Below are 10,339 nucleotides of genomic sequence, written 5' to 3' on the forward strand. Positions count from 1 at the left end.
GTTGGCGGCAGTATGATTAGCACATATGAACGTATAGGGCGGCACAAAGGGCAGAGCCAATAAGACCCACAAATTTTTGTTACAATTGGATTAGAAAAATGGCCATTCAATTCAAACCCATATGTGTATGCCAATGGTGTCGTACACCAAAATCCAAATCATAGTGGTGACCGTTGACCATTCCCCCTCCCCTTTCACTCAGATAGAAAACATTTTCTCGCCTTCTATGTTCTACTTTCCCGGAAAATTTTGTAAAGCCACTTTTGTCTCTTTGATTTCTTGCGATCTGGAAGCAAGGAAGGATGGGGGTTTGCTTTTCCAAATTTAGATACGTGTGATCATTCATTCTCTCTGTCTCTTGGGCAGAGAGGTTGACAAGATGTAGATTGTGAAGGTCCTTGAATTGGATCCCAATATGGATAATGCTTTGGGAATTTTGTTGAGTTTTTAAATTTATCTACCATTTAATTGATCGTTTTTTAATACTTTATTGTCACATTTTAATTGATGCAGAAAATATTAAATATTATTTTTTGTTAAAATTTATTTGGTTTTGAGGAATTTATTATATTTTTTGAACTTTTATCCTTCTAAAATACGAATGGAGATTAAAAATGAAACACTTTAAGCATGTTTTCTTTGTTGTTTTCACGTCCTCTTCAACTTTTGAATTTTTAAAATAATAAAAACATATTTATTTTCATATTTTCAAAAACCTAATTTCGAAAGTAAAAAAAAAAATTATAAATAAAACTCAAAATAATAAAAAATTATTTTGATTATTTTCATCACAAACATGTTTAAAATTTTTAAAATGCGAAAAACGCTACAGAAAAAAAAAAAAACTCGTTTTAGCAATCTCAAAACAGACACTCAAAATACAAAACTGAAAATGAATTCAAAATTCAAAACTAAAAATTAAAATATGAAGAAAATAGCCTCATATATTTTTTATCAAAAAATAGTGAATTTTAAGGAGGATTTATCTCCAACTCTAAAAAATTTATGATTCGCCTATTCTAGTGTATTGGGTGAACGAATAGGTTATGGATTAAAATCCGAGGGATTAACCCTTTAAATAAACATAAGTAATTGCTCAATCCCGTAAGAAAGACAAATTTAAACTCATAATTTTACAAATACCCAAATTATTGAATACTTGTGGTAAATCATCTATGCTTACCTCAAAGAGTTCTATAAATTTAAGTTAACCTTTCCTTTAAATCATGCTAACAAATCCTAATTTAAGTCACAAATTACACATTTAGAAAATACAAAACTTACAAAAGTAATTATATTTAAATAATTACTTATTAGAAATGAGACGTGAGACTGACAATGTTTATATCTAATAATTTTAGTATGAGTGTGAACATTTTATTTTCAATTCTTAATTTTTTTAATTTAAGATTAACTTAAAGGCACATGATAACCCGGTTGACCAGCTGCCAACGGGATCTAGGAAAAGATTGCACGGAAGAAGAGGGTACCCCAAAAGTCCAGAACCGAAGCTGTTTTCTCCGCTCTTACGGGCCAGATGTACACTTTTTAATACGGGTTGACGAATGCCCCGTCCACCTTACCTCTCGTGCTTAATTAATTTATCCATTTCTTTATGGTTACAATAATTCATTCAATTAAGCCTTCTACTTTCTCCCACCCCAATCGAGTGCGTCGGCATACAACTTTGACTTTTCTCGGACCAAAATGCCCTCCCGTTCCGAACCCCCGACACCTCCTCCATTTTCAACCCACCCCTGTTATAAGGTCAAATCTTGTCCTCCTAGTTCAACACCCCGAGGGCATCTTCGTCCTTCCATGTATTCACACCCGTGTAACCCTCCCTTGTTTTCATAAGAGCGTGTTTGGGGAGTTTAAAAAATAATGAAATTTGATAAAAATACATGTGGGGTCTACAACAATATCTCTCTCAGCTCGGGTACCAACACTCTTGAGGGATCGATGTGAGGATAGGGATGTAATTTATTATTTATTTTATATTTAATAGATTGTTCGTTTTTCTCTATAAAAATCTTTTTAGGATATAGTTATGTCATGTCTCTTATATTTATACTATTTTATGCCAAAATAAATAATACTTTCTCAAATTAAGTATATTTCTGAATCAAAATATACAGTACAATATATATAAAAATCAGTCAAACCATCCTTTCGTTTAATAAATACTAAAAAATAGTCAAACTTTGACTTTTCGTCTATGCATATAATTTTAAAATTAAATTCGTAAATTGCATAACATAACCCTACTATGGACATTTTGGTTCCCAATCCCTGGGGTCTCTACCCCTAATGAAGCGTAACCTCCATCCCCACCCACCAAACCCTTCATTCCACCTTATGATCCCGTGGTTGACTCGGGGGGATCCAACAGTGCGCAGCACAAATACATCACCGTCCGATCCAATCGGACGGCGCAGACATCACCGCCCGGCATCATCACGCCGACTTCTACGGCTGTAAGTACTCCAAGCCAGTACACACATCCGAGTTATTTCACAACAGAGGCCATGGGCCAGCCACGTCCATATATATAATAATGCCACCACCTCGCCTTTCATTCTCTATATCTCTCTCTCTTTCTCTCTCTCTCTCTCTCTCCGAATAAGTCCGAATTAATTCTCCAAATATGAGTCGCTTTCACCTCTTCCTCTTTGTTATCTCTCTCCTATTCCTTTCTCCGGCCACTCTCGCCGCCCGGCGGCACGTCTCAGCCCCCTCCGCAGGGAAGCAACAAGTCTTCCATTCGTCGTTCGGCTCGCCGGCAGACGCGGGCTTCGAGTACGAGAAGAGGAAGGTGCCGACCGGATCGAATCCGCTGCACAACAGGCGGTGATGATAAGCCGGAGATTTACGGTCTGTTCTTATACAGCGGAGATTAGTAAGTTATATATGGCTTTTGAATTTAGAAGATTGGTGATTCAGAATTTATTTCTCTCGAAATAAATTCTGAATCACCGAGAGATTTTGTACAGGACGTATAGAGGAGAAGATTGTGACGGATAATTGAAGTCCCGAGTAGGACTTCAATGGCGTCATTTGTCTCAGTTTGATTCCTGTAGAGTTTGTAGCTTTTAGAGTATTGGTTGATATATATATATATATAATTATATATAGAGAAGATGATGAAATTAAAGAAACTAGTTTACTTGATATGTTGAATTACTGTTTGGTTGCTAAGAAAATTCAGGAAATGCGTCAGAGTTCAAGGATATGGATTGGTTGCGTTTACAATTTGGAGTTCCTTATTGTTCTCAGCATTATCGTAGTGAAGTAAATTTATGATCTGATCGATCGTTTTAAGGATATCTAATGCTCTGTCAATCTCAGCTTGAATGTTTCTCCAAATCCGTGATCAGTTTTCTGTCAATGGAAGACAATTTCCGTTTCCTTTTTTTTTTTCTTGTTCCCCAGTTTTCACAATTTACTGCTGAATTCTCATCGACAGTCACTGTTTGGTTGGCGAGAACATTGAGGGAAGATTTCTCTTCCTGCTCTCAGCATTATCTGATAACATGATGGCAAATCCATGATCAATTGTGTGTCAATAGAAAAACGCAACCAAGAGTGATTCAGCCCGAGCTAAGGCCGAGTCGACTCACCATGATAACTCATGGACCCAAATTTAAATAAGGCGGTGTAAATACCCATTATTTCATACAACAACCAAGCACAAATAATTGCCCTTTGGGGCTAAACTAAAGGCGCGTTTGGCTGTCTCCCAAAATTAAATGCAGAGCAGGAAGTAGCAGCCAACATTATTCGATCCGAAAAATTTAGTTAATCTGATTTGGTTTTCTTGGTTAATTCTATTTGATTTCGAATTTTCAGAAATCTTGATTTCCAATTCGATTTTGAAGATTATATAATTCAAGTTTTAATTGAATAAGACTGAAACAATAATAAAAAATTATTATTACTTTTAAAAGATACCAATAAATTTGTACTATTTAGAAAATTATCATTAAATAAATATAAATTGATATTTATAACACCAGCTACAGTTACTGAAATAGCTTAAACTTTCTCCATATTGTTATGTAGTTTTTCAAAATTTCATTCAAATTAATTTAGTTTGGTTACATATAAATTTAACTAATTTAATTTTTGGAATCAAATTAGTTTTAACTAATCAAATGCTAATCCGGAAGAAGTGGCTCCTGCCTGGCATGGCGGAACCGAGTACCGATCTGATCAGATTCATGTCACAGGAGGAGGAAAGGAATGGATTTCGTGGAAGCGACACGCATTAATTGCATTGCCAAACGGAGAAGAGAGAGAGAGAGAGAGAATTCACAGAAGAAGCAGTGGCAGAACTTAGTAATAAATGAGCGTATATATAATGATTATGAAGTTGAAAGACATATGCCTTCCCAATTATATCTTTACCAGCCCACCCCACGCACGCTCCATTCACAGTGCGCTGCAGGGCCACCCCCCCCCTCTTCTCCTCCCCGCTGGCTGCCTCGTCTCTGTAAACCCAATTGCGTCTATTATTATGCGGATAAAATACTGGTTTTATTATTTCATAAAATTACAACTACGGTTAATAGAAAAATGAAAATTCAAACTAACGTTGGTTTAATCGTTATAATTTAGCTTCTATTTTTAATTAAAACTTTAGTGTTCATGATGATTGACTGCACTCTCACCCTGCAATTAAAACACAATAAAAACAAATCATAATAAAACTTTTATATTTTTTTTATTTTAGTGAGAGGTTTATACTCGCCAGTGTACGAGTGCAGTTGTAGTCCAAATTTAAATTTATATTTTCTGGATGAATCCAGGTCGTCCACTGAGAGATTTATTTATGGCAAAAGAAAAAGAATGTCACACACACGCACACGCATTTGGACAAATTGACAACAAGATTTTTTTATGGTTTTGTTTTTAGACAACAGATACTAGAAAATAAAGTAAGGCAAAAATTGAAATAAACATTAAACGTAAAAATATGAATTTGGATAGTGCTTGAGTTAAGACAATTTCAGTACCAACCCGTTGATTCCCAAAGTTTAGCATAAAAGATTAGCAACATTAATTTAATTTCAGATATGAGGGTTTGTTATTAAATGCAATTAGAGATGATGATAGTTCTAGGTTAAGCAATCCCCATACATGATATGCGGGATTCTAATTTAAGCAACTACCATAAATCCAATTACAATTAATATACAAAACAACTAAATTAATCATCCGGGTTTGGGTATGATAGCGTTTCCAGTTCTAGTAACTCTCATACATGGCATGAAAGCTCTAAGTTAGGCTTACGCTCCAATCCAAACCTAGTGATTTTTTAATAATTAATACACACTCATACTGAAATTTAAATTAAGGTTACTTATTTAAAACGCAGCTTTCTTTGGGAATCATTGGCGTTGGACACTGTCCTTGCCTTAACCCAAGATTAGATTTAGCTACTCATCTCCATTAAATTAATTGACAGGAATTTAAATGACATAATTTAAATAACAGAATTTAAATGACAGGAATTAAAATAGAAGAAACTAACCGGCCATTTAGGCGGTAGATAATTAAAATACAAGAATTAAAATTGCAAGAATTTAAAGGCATAAACTAACCGTCCATTTAGGCGGTGAACAATTAAAATACAAGAATGAAAATTGCAAGAATTTAAAGGCATAAACTAACCGTCCATTTAGGCGGTGAATAATAAAGTAATAATAAATGACATAAGAATTTAAAAGAAGAAAGGAATGAAGTAAGATCACAAGAGAAAATACTAAAGAAAATGAGAGAGAACAAAAGCAATTCTCAAAGAGAGAATTCTAAGGAAATAACTAAACTTTTATTCAAGAATAATAATCACACTTACAAATGCAATCAAGTGATCTATTTATAGGCCACAAGATGGAATACAAACCACACAATTTCAATTATTTAACTAGACATAATTATATCTAATGGGCACTCACACACTTAAAGTTAAATGGATTTTAGCTATAATACACACCTAATATTAAATGGATTTTAGCTAAAATACATACCTAATAAAGCACTCATAAAGTTAAATGGATTTTAGCTATAATATCCACCTAATAGTTAAATGGATTTTAGCTAAAAAACACACCTAATAAAGCTCTCACATACAAAATAAAAATAGATTTCTATAAATTGGTTTTTAATCTTCATTAGGATTAAAAATAATCCTTGGGCCTTCTCCAAATAATATTCTCCATGGGTTGCTCAAATTGGGCCTTAATTCTTCATGGGCTTGAATTCTTCATGGATTTGAATTCTTCATGGACTTTAATTTTTCATGGGCTTGATTTCTTCATGGGTTTGATTTCTTCATGGATTTGAATTCTTCATGGATTTGATTTCTTCATGGGCTTGAATTCTTCATGGGCTTGAATGCTTCATGGCTAAAAATAAAAAAAATAATTTAATATTATTAATAAATTATATATTATATATATGTATTACACATAGCACACATATATATTAGATTATATTATATATATAGTACATGCATGCATATAATGATGTATATGTATTATATATAATTTTATATATTATTATTATTTACTTTAGAACTTCATTTCATTTATCTTTCAATTTAAACTTGCATATAACCATAAAATATATATTAATATCTAATTTAAACCGTATTTAAGATCGAAAGAAGGGTATAATTATAACAAAATTTTTACAAAATTAACCACTAATCATACCCCCCAACTTAAACATTGCTAGTCCCTTAGCAATCAGACTATACACCTGCCAAACTTTATTCACAATAACTATATGAATGTAAAAATTTCAAATTCGAAACCAAAATGCATAAAATCGAATAAGTAATTTAGCATTCTAAATCAGATTTTTGGTTAAAGGTCATACAATCTCAGGAATAGAAATTAGGATAACTAACACACAGACTTACTCCCTCAAAGTTTTGACTTCAAATCTCACTATGAATATTCTCTCCAATAAAAAGGATTCCTCAGGTGTACACACAAGGGGGTGCACCGTTATAAGAGTAAATGCAGAACAAGTTCAAAACTCGGTGCCATCCCAAATACAAGGAACATATTTTCATGAAAGAACAAGGAAATTGACATAGCTTCATGATTGGAATAATGCTCTAGATGAGTAACTTCTGAATTTAAACATGATTCCCTACTCCAAACTCGAATTCTGAGATCACATGATTTATAGCATCAAAAAGGGACCAGAATGGGTTGTAATGGGGCTATAAGGTTAATACGGGTTGTCAAAGAAAAGGTAGAGTGTGCAAAGGGTGTGTCAGGATTTTTTTTTTTTTTTTTTTTTTTTTTTTTTTTACCATTTCTTTTGAAACAGTTATGCTGAATAGCTAAGAGAATTTTCCCCCTTTTTTCATTTTTTTTTCTTCTTTTTTTTTTCTTTTTTTCTTTTTTTTCTTTTTTTTTTCTCTTTAAATATGAAAATAAATAAACAGACTAATTCCCAAAATCACACCAAACGAGGGTAACGAAAGAAATTGTACTACAAATGGCTCAAATGGGATAGCAAATGAGGTTAATTTAAAGAAAGAAAAATGTTTAATAAGCTCAAAATGAAAGAAATTGATCCCTCTATCTGTTTCTACAAAACGATGATACTCAGTCATCTAATTCAGAGTTTGAAACCAGTCAAACTTATCCATTATCATACTAGACATTCAAAACGAATTGATATTTTGAAGCCATTGAAAAGATAAGATAAACAATAAAACATATTTAGAGTAAGTGTTATTTCACTCAGAATTAATGGTTATTAGGCTCAAACACTTACTTGGGTAATAGTCTCCACTTCTGTTGAGGGATCATACAATGTACTAATCAGCTAATTACTGCTACCTTTGACTTTATGACCGATAACCAATTTTTAAATTTTGAATCCCCGATGAATGCAAATTACTTATTCTAATGCACATACGTTTTCAAATAAGAAATCAATGCATCCATGTTTCGTATTGCAAACTTAGCCGGCTATCAGTGCATAACTTCAAAACTTTAGGAATAGCATTATTTAAAACACATAATTTTTTTTTTTTTTTAATAAGAGCAGATAAAGATAATCAAGTCACACAAGACTACAAACTAACAATAGCAAACTCACAGTTAAATATAAACCAGATGATTCATAATTAGACCTTACACCCCCCAACTTGAATTGCAGTAATAAATTAGGGTTGTTAGGAATACCTGTAACTCCACAAGTTCATTTTGCTGTGAACTGCTAAAACTTAAACAACAAATGAGCACACCATATATATATATTTATATTTTCACACCAAAATAAAAATTCCATGCAAGTCATAAGATAAGCAAAATGCGTCTCAAGAGTACAAAAAGTACTCCTTACTCAGCCACCTTATCAAAGACTTTGCTAACAACATTCCACAGTTTTGTTTTGTTTTTTTTTGTTTTTTTTTTTTTTTTTTAAGGAAACAACTAAGAAAAATCCTGCAAGGTGTACAATAACTAGATGCGTCTCAAGAGTACAAAAAGTACTCCTTACTCAGCCATCTTAATAAAGAGCATTTCTCACAGTGATAAATCTAAATTAATCGGACCCCTTTGGCGCTTGTTACTAATTGCCTTAGACCAGTCTATCCGAGGCTCATGAGGATCGTACTGTGGAACATAAGCATGTAATTTCTCTAGCAGCTTATCAATGGTGGATGCAGAAATGAGAATCTTTCTTGCTGAACGAGAAATGAACTGTTGGTCCACAGCCTGATCAAGAAAAGAGAGTAACCCATCGAAAAAATGGTTAACATTTAAAAGTCCAATGGGTTTGGTATGGAGATTACTCTTGGCCCAGGAGATTATACAAAAGATTTCTTCAAGTGTTCCAAAACCTCCTGGTAAAGCAATGAAGGCATCTGACTGATAAATCTTACAAGCCATGCGCTCAGACATAGAAGTCGTTTCTATAAGTTGACCGCGTGTAATCCCGGAAATATGTGGTTCAGCTAAAGGGATTGGCATTACACCTACCACAGATGAATTTCCAAGATGTACAGCTTGTGAAACATAACCATTCAATCCACGACTCCCCCCCCCATATACCAAATTAATTTTTTTCTCTCCTAATTTTTTACCAAGTTCGCTCGCTGCAAGTGCGTAACAAATATCGCTCCCAAGTTGAGAGCCACAAAGTACACATATGGTATTGATTCGACGAACTAACTGGCCTTCCATGTTTGTTCCTTTTGTATGTCCTGAAAAGAAGTTTGGCGATCAAAAGTAGCTATACAACAATTCAACAAGAAATAAATACAAACAAAAATCATGCGTATGTATAAGTAGTTGTGATTGTGGCTCACATCTTCCTCTGGTTTTACGTCCAGAAACGGCTTAAACACTTTCTATGAAGCGGGGATAAGCTTCCCATCCAATTTTCTTATAGATTGGCAAACAGGGTCATTTTTAGTCAGATTCCCAAGACTATAGCGTTGGTGGTCACTTCTGAACTGGGTCCATAAAGCAAGAAGTTCTCTTTGCACTATTCCACATGGATGCGTCTCAAGAGTCAATCGGATATCATCCAGAGACTCCTTACTCAGTCCATCCTTTATGAAACTAATTTTATCTTCTCGATTTATGGACGTAAACCCCACAGATTTGCATCGTGTGTTACAGGTCCATCGAGCACATTTGTAACAACCATTCACTCTTTTCGCTCTTCTTTTCTTCGCAAAACTACTCTTCCCTAAACCTGGAAAATGCTTAAAACTAGGTGAAGTTTCACCAGCTAATCGAACTTTTGCTTCAATCAGCCAACGAATATCTTCAGGGATGTTATTAAGCATCAACAGCCAAAGTCTTTCACACCTAGCAGCATAAATTTTTTTTAAATCATTCTGCGGGAGAGATGGATAGTACTTGTGAATTTTTGAGAGATAAAGATCCATTTTTTTTTTTTTTTAACTATACTAAGAAGAAAGTAAAGAACTATAAACTTTACAAAAGGGATGAGAGTACCTGATCGGAGAATAACACACAGGAGAGAAGATTGAGCTCAAGAGGGGTGACTTGCCTCATACAGATATGGAGTCTCTTATAGAGCAATGGGCATCACTATTCTACACTCGACTCGAGGCATGCCATAATTGCACCGTCAGACTTGACGTCGTTTAGCGTCTCATTTTTCAACATTTGGCAGTGTGCCTTTTTTTTTTTTTCAACGCTCGGCGCCTCTGTTTTCAACATTTGGCAGTGTGCCTTCTTTCTTTATAGGGCAGTGTGATTGCACTGCCCAAGAAAAGATGGCTACCACCAGCGTCAATTCTGTCTCTCTCAATTCAATTTTTGTTTTTAATTAATTT

Source organism: Diospyros lotus, chromosome 15 (genome assembly GCF_014633365.1).
Source record: "Diospyros lotus cultivar Yz01 chromosome 15, ASM1463336v1, whole genome shotgun sequence".
NCBI classification, from domain to species: Eukaryota; Viridiplantae; Streptophyta; class Magnoliopsida; order Ericales; family Ebenaceae; genus Diospyros; species Diospyros lotus.